Raw genomic sequence first — 17,305 nt, 5'->3', positions numbered from 1 at the left:
TTTGGAGAAAAGTCTTTTCCTACAAGTTTTTCTCTGTTTTTCTACTTGTGTGAAACTATTCTATATTTGGGTACACCTAACAAGCCCTAGTTGTCAACACCCATTTCTATTTTCTTTGTTTACTCCCTACTTTATGTTGCTCAAGGGGGGGTGTTGTACTTTCCAATGAGCCAACTAAGGCAACTAGTGTTAGTTGTAAGTTCTTGTAGGCATCGTTATATGCCTAGCTGTCACAGCTATCTGCTAGGCCTCTTTCATTGTTATAAATACTGGACATACTCTTGTATTGTTACTTGTACAACATACAAAAATAACAGATGTAGATCTATTCTCTGTTTTCTTCAATCGAGTTTCAAATATCTAAACTCAGATTTATACAGTAGTTGAACTAACCCAAATTCTCAAAATTACAATCTGTGCAATGTATAATTCAAAAATTTGGTTCTGTCAATCACCAAATGCCAGCAAAGTGGTGGTGATTTAGTTAATCTTTAGATTATGCCAACTAAGAGGGCCTGCAGTAAAATGTCCAGTTTTAAAGGTACATGTCCCCTAATGAATCCTCCTCCCACTCTAAGAAACCCGTCTACAATACCAACCACTATCCAACAAAAGGGATAGTATACCCTTCAACATGAGAGAGCATTGCCATCCCACAAAAGAGATAAAATGACCTTCAGAGTAGAGAAAATTCCCAATCATACCTACAATTTCTGGGGTAACAAGCTAAGTTGGCCTTAACAATACGTGCTAGATGCTGATATGATTCAAAGGGAACCTCAGTCCCCTGCAGATTTCTATCACCACCCACATGAAGACGCAAACTAGCCCACCAGCATACAAGAGAGCACAAAGGCTCTGAAATTCCAATGAGGCAACAGCTCTAAGAACAGTAATTACACACAGCAATTCAAACAGCACGTAAGACAAAAATTTCTTCATAAAAGTGTCTCAACAGGTTTTTATATTGACTTCAACAATTATATCAAGTTTCTATTACAGGCCACTCTAGGTTTTCACCTTCAAAACTTACAAGTGGACTGAAATCCCTTCAATTTTTCATATCATAAAGCTTGCTTCAAGTGCCCTCAATTTTTAAGATCACAAAGCATGCTGATCTCAGACACAGCCAGGCATACAAACTTCTAACAGGTTATCTGGAGAACCCATCAGTAAAGGAATATGCCTTCTGACCCACAACATGATCCCACACCTCATTACTGAAAGGGATCGAAAATGTGTCATCGACACCTGCTGTATTAAGCCCTCAGAAAGAAACACAAAACCTGATGTCTTTAGTATCCATCTTACACTGAATCTCTATGACTGATCCATTAAAGTCATCCAGCGGGAAGATAAGAACCACAACAAGAATGCGATATCTCTTTTCACATTTTCATTGACTCGTGGGTTTAGTCAATAAGGACATATTTTTATAAACGTCACATCTGGACAAAACTCAACATGTTCATTTCTCCCAACTCTTCTTTAATGTTCTTCCTGTCTGTCAAACTTTGGGGGAACAAATCCTGGTGTTCCTTCGGCAAGGCCATAACTTCCGACATAGTGTATTCATTCCAATAATATCCAACTAAAGCAATTTTTGGGCATTCTTCACTCCATATATTGATCTTGTGCAACATGATTGGCTATTATAAGGCTTTTCTGAAGCATCCTCACTGGTCTCCTGCAACTGTCTTGAGCCTTTAGAGCCTTTAGACTCTTGGAAGGAAAGATGCCGCAACTCTTCCAAGACATCCTCTTATCCATCATCATGTACTAGTTTTTCACAATACAATAACTCATCTAGTTGATGTCCTAATTCCTTTAAGGTATCCATCTTGCCATGTTGTGGGCAAAATCGTACGGGGAAATTGACGCCACAACTGGTTGGTGAATAAAAGCTGTTTGATAGTAATTAGTGTAGATGTGAGCTCAAGAATTTTACCAGTATAGTATAATTTACCATAGAAGTTATCCCATACCACAATCCAGTCTTTAGTCTCTTACACTTTTCATGCAAATATAAAGCCCTAGGGATTGGCCCTAACAAATGCAAGAATTTATGTACCTAATAAACTGGTTGAATACCTCCCTCCCTCACTTTTGTAAACAAGTATCAATATGAATGGAAGTGTCTGCCATACCATCATACTATTACACAAATTTCTTGACTTCTCAATTAATGACAGATCTTGGCATTTGAACACAGGAGTAGAAAACCTATGTATCACAGAGGGCTGAACTGAGGTCCATGTAGTCAGATTCTCCTTATGTGTATCCCATCAGTGACGAGGCATAGATTTCAGAACTAGATCCAAAGTAGGTCTTCCTCGTTCCTCCATGACTCTCTATCCCATCGCATCTAGGAAATCCTCACCTATCCCATCATAGATAGGAGGGTCCAGCAACTTTGATCCAATCCAATGAACAGACTTTACTGAAGCACACTTTCTAGTAGACAACTCATGGTTGCAGTTCTGCCAGTTAAACATTGCTTCTCATGAATAACTATCAATAGAGTGAATAGATAGGAGGATCTTGCAACCCTGATCCAATCCAATGAACAGACTTTACTGAAGCACACTTCCTAGTAGACAGCTCATGGTTGCAGTCCTGCCAATTAGACATTGCTTCTCCTGAATAACTATCAAAACAATGAATAATCTGCCAGCTAATTGGGCCATTGGCAGTAGGGTTAATATAATCCTCTCACCTTCCTACTATAATATTGTAGATTTGATCTGTCATTGTGTCCTCAAAAGTATACTCAGTAGATTCAGTAACGGTAACCCTTAATAAGGATCTAACCGTTGAATCACTCTACTACCATCTACCTCAAATTCATGGTCTCTCTTTTCAGATCAATGATAACTATAAAAAGCCTGGTAAATTACTAGGAAGGCAGTATAGGGATATTATTTAAATGAATCCCAATTGTGAGACTACATTCTCTCCACCACCAATGTCACAACAGCTGATCCATTTGACTTAGCAAGGACTGATATCTATATATATATATATATATATATATATATATTAAAGGGGTAAAAGAAAGTGCATTCGTTCGATAATTACAACGGACTTTTGTAGGCACATGGTCTGAGGACTATTGCATCAGATGTGTGTGGGTGCCGCCATGTGCAGGGGTGTAGTATGCTCCTGTAATGTTTTTGATTGATCCAATCTTGTTTCTGTCATTTCTCCAGTGTTTTGGTTTCCAGATGGTGTCAAGCTAGGTAGGTTGCCCCCCTTTAATCTTAAGCACTGCCTCCAGTTTCAATGAAACTATATTGGGTAAGGTCAATTATGTTGTTTCCATAACTAGGCTGTCATTGAATAGGATCCCTATCCTAACCGCTGCTTGGGGGCTCTTACTCTTTATCATTTGTTGGATGGATAAGCATGGCTCAACCAACGAGAGAGGATGTGCAAGCACTCCCAACTGATAAGAAGAGGAACTCCTCCCTTGATTTTGTGACTTATCCCAGATAATGTGGCAGGCAGCTATGGTTCTTTCCTTCCCAGTGCTAATATGCTAGAGACCTTATATCTGTGTCCAACACTTTGACTCACTTTTTAGGGCAATCTTTCCAGTGTTCAGATTTCCCCTCCTTGTTTTTGGTTAACAACCAAACAACTAATTCAATGCTTTGTTCCTTTTTCTCAGTGGAGACATTGTGGAACTGTTGCATTTGACGTTGTTAAAAAATCAACATGTTCCTAAAGTTCCTCTTGATCATCAGAATAAGAAATCTCCTCTATAGAAACTAGCTAGTATTACGGCTTAGACAATTTACCATGAAGCTAGAAGATTTCACTTTCAGTAGTCAGGAATCTAATCTTCAAGGAATCAATTCTTCCATCTTTGTTAGAAGACTCCAGAATCAAATCTGAGACCAGCTTTTGCAGTACCTCAATTTGAGACTGCAATGTCTTCAAGAATTCTTTCTTCCTTCTTAAAGAATCTGTAAACTTTTCAATCTTTCTATGTAACCTTTCCACTTATGATCCACAGCTGCCAGGGAAAGGATCCCTATCTCTAGATTCATGGCTGCTAGAATACTTTGGCTAGCTGCCTCATTGGTTAACAAAGGTGGTAAATTATCTTGACTCCATTCACCCTAGGCTTTTCTTGCAACAAAATTAGCAAAAGAATCTCAAGGCTGAAAGGACTGCATTGTACCAGAGGTAGAAATTTGAGCAACTATCATGGTGCCAGTAGTAGACAAAAAGGTAGCTGTCTCACTGGTTAGCAAAGGTGATAGATTATCTTGACTCCATTTACCCTAGGCTTTTATTGCAACAAAATTAGCAAAAGTATCTAGAGGCTTAAATGACTGCATTGTACCAGAGGTAGAAAATTGGGGTTGAGAAACTATCATGGTGATCATGGTAGCAATAGTAGACAAAAAGGTGGAGGGTTTGTCGCAATCATGGCAGCCAAGATACTAGAGAATGGAATTGTAGTGGAAGGGGAAGATAAAAAGGGATAAGGTAGTTAAGGCACTTGAAGAAGAAGGCTTAACACTAGGCATAGACAGTGATGTTACTTAGGATATCACAGGAATTGAGGAAGCTTCAATAGAAGTAGTACTGAGAGAATTCCTGGGGATGGAGATGTGACAAAGGTTCCACTTGTAATTCCACCTCTCTTTTAGTCTTCTTCAGGTCTATTTCCTCTTTCTCATCTTCAATCTCCCTTGCCTATCATTAGCATCCTCCATTTTGTCTTTATCCTCCAGCACCGATAGCTGAGACTTCTTGTTCAGTAGCATTGGCTGACTTAGGACGAGGGCTAAGCTCATATGTTTATCATGGGCTTCTCCCTGGGGTTTCTGAGGTTATGTATATTTCTTGAAATCCTGCTCAGAAGTCCCAACAATATCCTTTCCTATCTCTTCATCATGAACCTTCGACTTGCCAATAACATATTCATCCTAAATTGCCATTAAAGAGTCATTAGCCAATCTGCACTGAAGCCATATCCTAGATGGAGATTAAGAGGATCTACATGTGTCAAGGGACCTTGTTCTTGTTGTCCCATGCCACCCCAACCTTTATCGCCCCTTTTTGTAGCCAAGATATACCCTCTGCCATATGTAAACTCCTCATCAGATTGACAAAAAAGACAAGACTGAGTGCTCCCATGAGCTTTTATTTGACTCTCATCTTCATCATGGATGGAGCACATCATCCTAATCCTCTCCATGCATCTGATCATACAAGTCACAGAATTGTTTATCAATTTTACTCTTCAACCAAGTCACAGAATTGTTTATCAATTTTACTCTTCAACTACTCTCGTCGGATATTTACACATTGTCCACCATGCTCCCCTCTTTTGGACATTCCAATTGTCTGCAACACACTACCTCCTCTCCTTTGTGGGCACAACAGAGATTTTCTCTTGGGGGATTGGAACATACTCCCCAAGCTTCCTATAAAAGGTCAAATAGTCAGGCACCATAGGTCAAACTGAGCTTCTTGGACATCCTCTCAATCCTTCTTGTTGGTCAGGTATTGTAGGCTTTGGTTGGTGTTCATATACACTATGCTTAAATTAAGCATTTTTAGTCATCACCCTAAGAGGATCATGGTTCCAAAATATATCTTGCTCGAAATTGTAGAAGCTCAAAATATTTTCAACCTTCCTGTTAGAAAAGGCATTAAATGCAAAACTGAAAGGAAGTGACAAGTAGGCTCCACGGTGAATTCAACCAAAATGGTTGCCATCCACATTGGCCAACTGCCTGATGTATTCCAGGACAAGATCCTAACTGTCAATAAGACACGTAGTTTGTAGTGTTGAATGGTGTTGTTATTGATGCCAACGTCAGTCCTTGAAGACTCTTAATATTTGTCCAATTTGCATCGATTGGAAGCTCTAAATGACAAAAGAACCCCAGATGCCCCGCACTCGTTGAAGAATTTGTGAATGAAAATTAGTGAATTTGCTCCCATAACCATTGTCATTTGATTCTCTTCGTTGTGGCACGTCACATAGGTCTTCTCGGTTGAGGAGATATGGCTTCTCGAAGTGTTGGAGCCCCAGAGGATATACTACACGCATCAGTGTTTATTCAAGAAAATAAAATTAAATTGGGCTTATCCAATTATAGTCAAAACTCAATTTTGTCAAGGAAAAAATATTCACAAATTTGGATTAAAATGGTTGTGGGGTTTTGGCTCCAAATAATTTGAAATTTGAATTTCAAATCTAAAGTTGGCTCCCTCCAATTTTGTACAAGTTGGCTCCATTAGAATCCTTCCTTTTATACTATAAATACAGCTCGACTTCTCAAATGCTATCAATCAATCTGTGATCGGTCTCTGAGATTTGCGGCCTAGAGGAGTCACACCTAGCTTGAGAAGACGACAGTTTTGAAGATTTTATTTGCGTTCATTTTTTGTGCTTATGGGTTATGGTTTCGCGGAAGTATTGAGGGTATGTTAAGGCCATTAAACCCTCTTTTTTTGAGGTTGATCAGGGTAAATTATCAAAGGGTTGTGCTTGGTTTTGTTAACCTTCCTCTGAAGCTAAAAGTGCAGGTCCAGATTCAGCTCACTTCACAAAGTTTTCGGAGCATATAACCTATTTTCTGATCTAGTCTGCGTGAGATTTTTGTGACATTTCATCTCTGGTTGTTCATGCTTTTAAAGCAGTTTGTATGAGGTCAAAGTCGGCCTTTTGAAGCAAATCCGCATTGGTTTCTGGGCTACTCACTGAGATTTTTTGGCCACAGATCAATGGTATACTTTTGAATTTTCTGCAATCATTGTTAAGGGCATTTAGAAGGCAGATCTGTGAAGTATTTCGGCAATATTCTAAGGTCAAGTCCTTGAATTTTCTGAGCCCATCCTTGACTTATTTTGGCACATTCTTCCTGATCCTGAAGCAGAGTTCTGTGTTATGATTTTTAGCCTTCTGTAAAGAGAATAAGAGCCCTAATCAGTGACTCTGTGCACTGATCCGAGAGTAATTGTAGTGGAATATTCTCATCGTTTCCATGAGAAAATCTAAGGTAGAGTTTCGGTCTAATTACTGAGGTAACTTGACATTCCATGGCAGCTATGTGGACTAAGGTAAGGTTGCATTCAGACTTCCTGAGAATCTCTTTGGTTATTGATTTGAGGCATATTGAAATCCTCTCTTAACTGATCTGTGGTAATTTGAGGTGGAAAATTTGAGTGTATTCGGAGTTGTGATCATTAAGACTTCTTAAGCTTTATTGTGATATGCTTTGAAAGTCTAATCCGTGATTATTTAAGGCCAGTTCTGAAGTACATTTGAATCTCACTAGACTTGTACTGAAGTTCATTTTCGTGGCACATTAATCTTTCATTGGAACATCCGCGATAGCTATTTTGCTGGTGGTTTTCATTTTTTCTGTACCTTAATCAGAGAAGTAACTTGGAAGAACCTGTGTTAAAGACTATACCTCTGGTAGAATATCCTTGGCACATCACTGTGTTAATTACTTGTGAAGTTTTCTCAGTCTTAAGAACTGTCTAAGTTTTTGCAGGTGTGATATTGTAATTTTGAAGCAGCATTTATGCTCCACAATTCTGAAGCTTGACAATGGAAACAGAAGACGAGGGCAGTAAAGGTAAACCAGTGTTGCAAAAGATATCCTCTGGTATATTCTTGGCATCATCAGATTTGAAGGCATCTTGAATCAGCATACATCGTTAGGGGCCACAGTAGCACATCTCCAGGCTTGAGGTATGGAGCAACAAAACTTATAGCTTGTTGACTTTAATGTCAAAATACACAACAGATATTTGTAATAATAATTTATTATATATATAAAATGTAGAAGTGATGATGGAATATTACAATGAGGACCCGCATATATACTAGGCAGGTGTCCCTTCACAATTGGGCATGTCTAGAAGACATGCCTTTTCACTTAACTTGATAACTATTTAGCATAATCATTATTTGATTATTTATCATTTACATTATTTATATTTATATTTATTTTATTTTGTTATGAATTATATTCATAACATTGCCTTCCTCTTTGAAAAGCTTTGTCCTCAAAGCTTATTACTGACCTGCTTTGTCCTCGAACTTATTGCTGATCTTTTTCTTCATGTTGCACTTGTTATCTCAGCATATATAATTCTTCATTGGTATCTATAGCTTGTCAGTTATTTTTTTTAATAATAATAATAAAATTATTATTATGATTATGATTTTTTTTAAATAATTAAATTATTTAGTTGATTAATTATGTGTCGACGTCTATAGCATTACGAACATATAGTTTTATTTTTTATTTTTAATTTGAAATGTGACCACCCCATTTGACCGAAAAGTCATGCCTTGTTCGATTATTGACAGCGGACAATAAGTGCGGCCTGATGGAACGACTCCGTTGGCTATCAGACGATGATGGTGGTGGTGGGAAAAGGTCGTGCACAATGATACCATCCTACATGCAACATACTCTTGTTCTTTCGCAATACGAAAAACTCTTACAACGTCCGTCTCAGGCAGTAGAATGGCAACGCAAATGTTGTAGCTTAATTGCGGGCATCTCAATAGTGATCGTGTGTGCCCCTTGTTTTAGAAAGGTGTATGTGTGGTTCAAGTTTTTGGAAAATTCTCTTGACGTTGAACGTAGCAACCTCTTTTGCCCTTTAGATGTGTTATCACTCCTCCGGATCTCCAACGCTGAGGAAGAGTCCAGCTGAGGTAACCATAGACCAACCTTTTGACTTGGTAGCTAGCCCTACCAAGCCGGAGGGGGCTCTCTCCAAAGGATCACAGCGAAGAGGGCTGGATGGATTAGTGTTTTAGGCTAGATATAGTAGCTCAGGGTTTCGATTTGATTTTGATTGGGGTAGTCATTCGATGAGTGAATTAGGTCAAAGAGTGAACTATGTCAGGGCAAGAGAAAATCAAAATTGCAGACATCTGATGTGGCAAGGTAGGCAAGTACTTTAACACTTTGTAGTATATTGGTGGAATGGTTTATAACTTTACACTGATGAGATGCTAAAAAGAGCATGAAAATCATGAATTCTTTTTAAATTGAAGAAATGAAGCAAATTATGATGATCTTCCCAAAAGAGAGCATAGGAGATGAATTCTTCTTATCACACTTTGAAAATCAAACATATTTAGAAATGAAATGGATCATGGAAAATACAAAACATACACACACATGTAACTGAAGAAGAAACAATATCAAAATACCATGCCACAGGAATCCCACCAAAATAGCTGCAACTCATCCAATATATTCCATGCAAAAGTCTGAAACACTAGTACAACATCCAATGGAGTCCAACCCGTAGAATGACTGAAAAAGTACATGATATAGGCCTCAAACAAACTCCTCCCAGCCTGAGGGGTCAAATCCATGAGAGGAGTAGTTCCACCAAAAACTAAAGTGATCGCTATAGTGTAGGGTGGTCAAAGTGACTCATCCCTCACTTTTTGGAAACTGATTCATTACATCACAAAAAGAGTTTTCACCTAATGTATTTACCCTAAGTAACAGTAAAAACATCATTATTACATTTACATACATCAATTACATTGGTAAAATCATGTTTTGTCAAGGTGAAATTGTCGAAACTTAGAAAATTCACAAAATGATGAAACTCAAAAAATTTGAGTCAAAAGCTCAGCGCCAACTTCAGATCCACTTTTGAGGGGGTTCCCAGTGTCCAAATTGAGCCCAGGATAGCTCATTGGAAAGCCTGTCCTGTCTAGTTTCCAGATCTACCTTTAGTTTCCAAAATGGTCAAGTTTTGACCCTCCAAAAGTTGATTCTCGCAAGACTGGTCAAAAGCACAGCACCAACCTGCAAAACAGGGCAGAAACATGATTTTTTGGGTGTTTTTGACCTTTTGACTGCCCAGTTGACCCAAAAAAGCTTAGCAAAGTGGTTTTCCCTACTGTATTTGGCCTTCTGAATCCAATGGTGGTGGCCATTTTTCATTTGGAGGCGCTACGCTTTTGGCAGTGACTGGTGCAAAAATTTCCAAAAATGCAAAAAACTACAAATTTTTCAAAAATTGCTCAAACTTCTTCAAAATTTGATCTGTGGAAAACTGATGAGGTATGTTAGGCAATGAGTGAAGCCTCAGCAAGGATTTCAAGCTTGTCTTCCTTCTTTTGGTTCGCTAGGGTTTCAAGTCTTGTTTTGACCTTTTGGAGCTTGGACCTTGCAATTTGATTTTTCTTGAAGTAATGTTTAGCTATTTTTCTTTGTAAGTCATTGTCCCTATTTGAATTCTTCAAGAGCTTCTCAAGATGTTGGTTAATCCTTCCTCCCTTATGTGGCCTTCTCTCTTCCCTCTCTTCTTCCTCCATGAAATCTATGTTTCTCTTCTTCCATAGTGTCTTGGCTAGAAACCCTAGGAAGATGAATTGGGAGTGAAATGTAGGTTTAGGGAGTGGGGAATGGGATGGAAAAAATTAGGGAGATGGGGGAAGGGATTAACAAATTGAGGGAGGTGACAGGGAGGAGAAATGTTGTGGGATTTGGGATCCTAGGGAATTGAGATACCTAGGTCTTAGGGTTTAGAGGATAAAGGGATCTAGGCAAAGCGAATGGTAGTGTAGGGGTAGGGATAGGTTTTGTAGATATGTAGTAGGAAGGGTAGTGAAAGTCTTAGGAAGTATATTTGGAAATTGGAAATCAAACTAGGGTTTTTAACAAGGAAGATACCAAATTTTTATAGAAGATTCAAACACTGCTAAAAGTTGCCTTTAGGAATGCTAAGAGGGTGGCATTAGATGTTACTTACTTGCTAGGAGGCGGAAACAAGACTTTGTTGAAGTTTTGAGAGAATTTGTAGGTGTTTAGGGCAATCTTTCCAGTGTTCGGATTTTCCCCTCCTTGTTTTTGGTTAACAACCAAACAATTAATTCAATGCTTTGTTCCTTTTTGTCAGTGGAGACATTGTGGAACTGTTGCATTTGACGACGTTAGAAAATCAACATGTTCCTAAAGTTCCTCTTGATCATCAGAATAAGAAATCTCCTATATAGAAACTAGCTAGTAATACGGCTTAGACAATTTACCATGAAGCTAGAAGATTTCACTTTCAGTAGTCAGGAATCTAATATTCAAAGAATCAATTCTTCCATCTTTGCTAGCAGACTCCAGAATCAAATCTAAGACCAGCTTTCGCAGTATCTCAATTTGAGACTGCAATGTCTTCAAGAATTCTTTCTTCCTTCTTAAAGAATCTGTAAACTTTTCAATCTTTCTATGTAACCTTTCCACTTATGATCCACAGCTGCCAGGGAAAGGATCCCTATCTCTAGATTCATGGCTGCTAGAATACTTTGGCTAGCTGCCTCATTGGTTAACAAAGGTGGTAAATTATCTTGACTCCATTCACCCTAGGCTTTTCTTGCAACAAAATTAGCAAAAGAATCTCAAGGCTGAAAGGACTGCATTGTACCAGAGGTAGAAATTTGAGCAACTATCATGGTGCCAGTAGTAGACAAAAAGGTAGCTGTCTCACTCGTTAGCAAAGGTGATAGATTATCTTGACTCCATTTACCCTAGGCTTTTATTGCAACAAAATTAGCAAAAGTATCTCGAGGCTTAAATGATTGCATTGTACCAGAGGTAGAAAATTGGGGTTGAGCAACTATCATGGTGATCATGGTAGCAGTAGTAGACAAAAAGGTGGAGGGTTTGTCGCAATCATGGCAGCCAAGATACTAGAGAATGGAATTGTAGTGGAAGGGGAAGATAAAAAGGGAACTTATAAGGTAGTTAAGGCACTTGAAGAAGAAGGCTTAACACTAGGCATAGACAATGATGTTACTTAGGATATCACAGGAATTGAGGAAGCTTCAATAGAAGTAGTACTGAGAGAATTGCCGGGGATGGAGATGTGACAAAGGTTCCACTTGTAATTCCACCTCTCTTTTAGTCTTCTTCAGGTCTATTTCCTCTTTCTCATCTTCAATCTCCCTTGCCTATCATTAGCATCCTCCATTTTGTCTTTATCCTCCAACATTGATAGCTAAGACTTCTTGTTGTAGAATCCGTAAACTTTTCAATCTTTCTATGTAACCTTTCCACTTATGATCCACAGCTGCCAGGGAAAGGATCCCTATCTCTAGATTCATGGCTGCTAGAATACTTTGGCTCGCTGCCTCATTGGTTAACAAAGGTGGTAAATTATCGTGACTCCATTCACCCTAGGCTTTTATTGCAACAAAATTAGCAAAAGAATCTCAAGGCTGAAACGATTGCATTGTACCAGAGGTAGAAATTTGAGCAACTATCATGGTTCCAGTAGTAGACAAAAAGGTAGCTGCCTCACTGGTTAGCAAAGGTGATAGATTATCTTGACTCCATTTACCCTAGGCTTTTATTGCAACAAAATTAGCAAAAGTATCTCGAGGCTTAAATGACTACACTATACCATAGGTGGAAAATTGTGGTTGAGCAACTATCATGGTGATCATGGCACCAGTAGTAGACAAAAAGGTGAAAGGTTTGTCGCAATCATGGCAGCCAAGATACTAGAGAATGGAATTGTAGTGGAAGGGGAAGATAAAAAGGGAACTTATCAGTTAGTTAAGGCACTTGAAGAAGGCGGCTTAACACTAGGCATAGACAATGATGTTACTTAGGATATCACAGGAATTGAGGAAGCTCCAATAGAAGTAGTACTAAGAGAATTGCAAGGGATGAAGGAGATGTGACAAAGGTTCCACTTGTAATTCCACCTCTCTTTTAGTCTTCTTCAGGTCTATTTCCTCTTTCTCGTCTTCAATCTCCCTTGCCCATCATTAACATCCTCCATTTTGTCTTTATCCTCCAGCACCGATAGCTGAGACTTCTTGTTCAGTGGCATTGGCTGACTTAGGACGAGGGCTAGAGCTCATATGTTTATCATGGGCTTCTCCCTGGGTTTTCTGAGCTTATGTATATTTCTTGAAATCCTGCTCAGAAGTCCCAACAATATCCTTTCCTATCTCTTCATCATGAACCTTCGACTTGCTAATAACATATTCATCCTAAATTGCGATTAAAGAGTCATTAGCCAATCTGCACCGAAGCCTTATCCTAGATGGAGATTAAGAGTCATTAGCCAATCTACATGTGTCAAGGGACCTTGTTCTTGTTGTCCCATGCCACACCAACCTTTATCGCCCCATTTTGTAGCCAAGATATATCGTCTGCCATATGTAAACTCCTCATTAGATTGACAAAAAAGACAAGACTGAGTGCTCCCATGAGCTTTTATTTGACTCTCGTCTTCATCATGGATGGAGCACATCATCCTAATCCTCTCCATGCATCTGATCATACAAGTCACAGAATTGTTTATCAATTTTACTCCTCAACCAAGTCACATAATTGTTTATCAATTTTACTCTTCAACTAATCTCGTCGGGTATTTACACATTGTCCACCATGCTCCCCTCTTTGGACATTCCAATTGTCTACAACACACTACCTCCTCTCCTTTGTGGGCACAACAGGGATTTTCTCTTGGGGGATTGGAACATACTCCCCAAGCTTCCTATAAAAGGTCAAATAGGCAGGTACCATAGGTCAAGCCAGTGTTGCGGGGGAGCGCCCCTACCCCCCTCGATCCTGCTCCCAATCTACGCTTCGGGCCGGAGCGACGCCGGAGCGGGTCGGGGGCGCAAGGAACGATTTCGGGGGTGTGCTCCCTAAAAAAAATCTCGCTCCCTACCTTTTCGGGAGTGTTTTGACTTTTTTGCAATTTTTTTGTTGTTGTTGTAATGTTCGAAATGCAATTTTTTTGAAAGAAACAAATAATTTTTGAGTGGGGCAACTTAATGATCAAGTCTAGGCCCTAGTATTGATATGCTATTCATGGTAATGTTAAATTCTTAAAGTAAAAGGATGAAAATGAAAATGAAGATTAAGGACAATGCACTTTTACTTAAATTTTTAACATTACCATGAAATGACTCTGGATGTTTGAGAGTGGTTCCAGCCTCATTGGATTTCATATGGAGAAAGTAGAATTTGAGATTTCATTCAAAATCCAGCAGACTTATCAGTTTTTCAGGATTTCAGGATTGGGGGATTGCAATGTTTCCATTGAATTTTGTCATGTATTAAGGTATGGAACTCATATTTAATCAAGAGCACCAATCCCTCTATGTACCTTGATGTTAGTGACATTGGTTGTCGAACTCCTCTATCATGACCCTACTAAAAATGTATGCATCACTCAAACAAAATCTTGACTTGACATGCTATGCTTTTTCTATCTTATGTTAATGCTTAGAGGGTGATATTAATGACAAAGATCCCTATACAGATACAGAGGTAATGACAAAGATACCTCTGGATATTAATGCTTAGATGGTGATATTAATGACAAAGATCCTGATTTTCCAACAAGACTAAAAAATTAGACATTTCTCGTGGTGGCAAGAGGCCCAAGCATAAGAAATAGATAATAGATTTACTTCTCTTTTCTAGTTTCTAGTAGCTTTTATAACTATTGACTCTTTCATATTTATTATGATATTTTTTTAAACAATATATGACAATTTAAATTTGAAGTTGGCAATTATAACTCATTAGTAATGAATTATGAATATGATGCTTCATGAAAGTTGAAAGTTGAAAGTTGTTTCATTTTATAACATTTCATTTCATGTTAGATATTATTTGTTGTAATGGTTACACTTAGCTTACAAGTACAACTTTGGTGATCAATAATGATAAATGTTATATATTGAATTTTAAAAGCTTGAAACTTTAAGATTGATAAATCATGAGACTCAATATGTTGTATGTTACTATGTTACTAACTTGTGGATGTGGTTGATGAAGATTATAACTTTTAGATGATTGTTGTTATATGGTTCAATCTATGTTTTTTTATGTTTTTCATATCTAATTCATTATTCTACATGTTTTTGTTGACATATATGTATCAAAATATAAAAATATATATATATATTATATAAAAAACGCTCCGGGATTTGCTCCCAAACAGGGAGCTTTTGAAAATGTCGCTCCCGCTCCCATTTTCGCTCTCGCTCCCCGCTTTCGCTCCCGCTCCCAAGTAACATTGGGTCAAGCTGAGCTTCTTGGACCTCCTCCCAATACTTCTTGTTGGTCAGGCATTGTAGGCTTTGGTTGGTGTTCATATACACTATGCTTAAATTCAACATTTTTAGTCATCACCCTAAGAGGATCATGGTTCCAATATACATCTTGCTCGAAATTGTAGAAGCTCAAAATATTTTCAACCTTCCTATTAGAAAAGGCATAAAAAGCAAAACTGAAAGGAAGTGACAAGTAGGCTCCACGGTGAATTCAACCAAAATGGTTGCCATCCACATTGGCCACCTGCCTGATGTATTCCAGGACAAGATCTTAACTGTCAATAAGACACGTAGTTTGTAGTGTTGAATGGTGTTGTCATTGATGCCAATGTCGGTCCTTGAAGACTCTTAATATTTGTCCAATTTGCATTGATTGGAAGCTCCAAATGACAAAAAAAATCCTAGATGCCATGCATTTGTTGAAGGATTTGTGAATGAAAATTAGTGAATTTGCTCCCATAACAATTGTCATTTGATTCTCTTCGTTGTGGCATGTCACATAGGTCCTCTCGGTTGAGGAGATATTGCTTCTTGAAGTGTTGGAGCCCCAGACAATATACTACACGCATCAGTGTTTATTCAAGAAAATAAAATTAAATTGGGCTTATCCAATTATAGTCAAAACTCAATTTTGTCAAGGAAAAAAATATTCACAAATTTGAATTAAAATGGCTGTGGGGTTTTGGCTCCAAATAATTTGAAATTTGAATTTCAAATCTAAAGTTGGCTCCCTCCAATTTTGTACAAGTTGGCTCCATTAGAAGCCTTCCTTTCATCCTATAAATACAGCTCGACTTCTCCTCAAATGCTATCAATCAATCTGTGATCGTTCTCTGAGATTTGCGGCCTAGAGGAGTCACACCTAGCTTGAGAAGACGACAGTTCTGAAAATTTTATCTGCATTCATTTTTTTGTGCTTATGGGTTATGGTTTTACGGAAGTATTGAGGGTATGTTGAGGCCATTCAACCCTCTTTTTTGAGGTTGATCGGGGTACATTATCAAAGGGTTGTGCTTGGTTTTGTTAACCTTCCTCTGAAGCTAAAAGTGCAGGTCTGGATTCAGCTCCCTTCACAAAGTTTTCTGAGCATATAACCTATTTTTTGATCTGGTCTGCGTGAGATTTTTGTGACATTACATCTCTGGTTATTCATACTTTTAATGCAGTTTTTATGAGGTCAAACTCGGCCTTCTAAAACAAATCCGCATTGGTTTCTGGGCTACTCACTGAGATTTTTAGGCCACAGATTAGGGCACAGATCAATGGCATCCTTTTGAATTTTCTGCAATCATAGTTAAGGGCATTCAGAAGGCAGATCTGTGAAGTATTTTGGCAATATTCTGAGGTCAAGTCCTTGAAATTTCTGAGCCCATCCAAGACTTACTTTGGCACATTCTTCCTGATCCTGAAGCATAGTTCTGTGTTATGATTTTCAGTATAAATCTCTATTGATCTAGTTGTTTCCCTTGGAGAGGCTAGCAAAGATCAATTATGGCTCCTTAGCTCACAAAAATTCATGATCTATGTGTATCTTGACTCCAATGAACCCAAGCAATAAGGCACTGATCCTCGTATCCTTTTGGTGGTCAAATTTACCACTTTTTTCTTAACCTTTCCAATTTCTAGGCCTAACCCTAGAAGGTCACCTAGGGCATTAAACAAATCTCTTTGCAGCCATCCAAACACCTTGAAAACTGGTCCAATATTGCGTTGTAGTTTGCTCAAGGGGTCCTCCAAATTTCAAGCAATTGAGACAGTTGAATCCCGAGATATAGGACAACCCTAGCCACGATACCATATCTTGCCCTAGGCTGATTTGTGTTAGTGTCCTCACTTGGGTCATTGTATGTGTATGTCCTTTGATCGTATTCTCCTCCCTAATTAGGTCAAACCACTCTTTGAGTGATCAACTCCATACCCTTGACCTAATTTTGGGTCTTTTGCAGTCCCGTAACTTCACAACTCTAATTTCACAAAGATCACATAAAGGCCAATTCTCCATATGGGTTCTCCAATCTAAGAATTGTTAGAAAATCAAAAAAGCGGAAAGATTTTCTTATTCTTGATAATTACTTGTGATGTTTCTTATTATTACGATTCTTTATCTCATCTTTCTTTTAGTTCATCAAGCAATTACCAAAGCAACAACACATAAAACAATAGACACCAGATGTAGGCACTATGCCAGGGCAAAACCCCCCTCGAGGGGAAAAC

Source organism: Pinus tabuliformis, chromosome 5_2, assembly GCF_031772625.1.
Source record: "Pinus tabuliformis cultivar Carrire ecotype Pingquan chromosome 5_2, CPIR1, whole genome shotgun sequence".
Taxonomy (NCBI): Eukaryota; Viridiplantae; Streptophyta; class Pinopsida; order Pinales; family Pinaceae; genus Pinus; species Pinus tabuliformis.
This window is presented reverse-complemented; position numbering follows the sequence as displayed.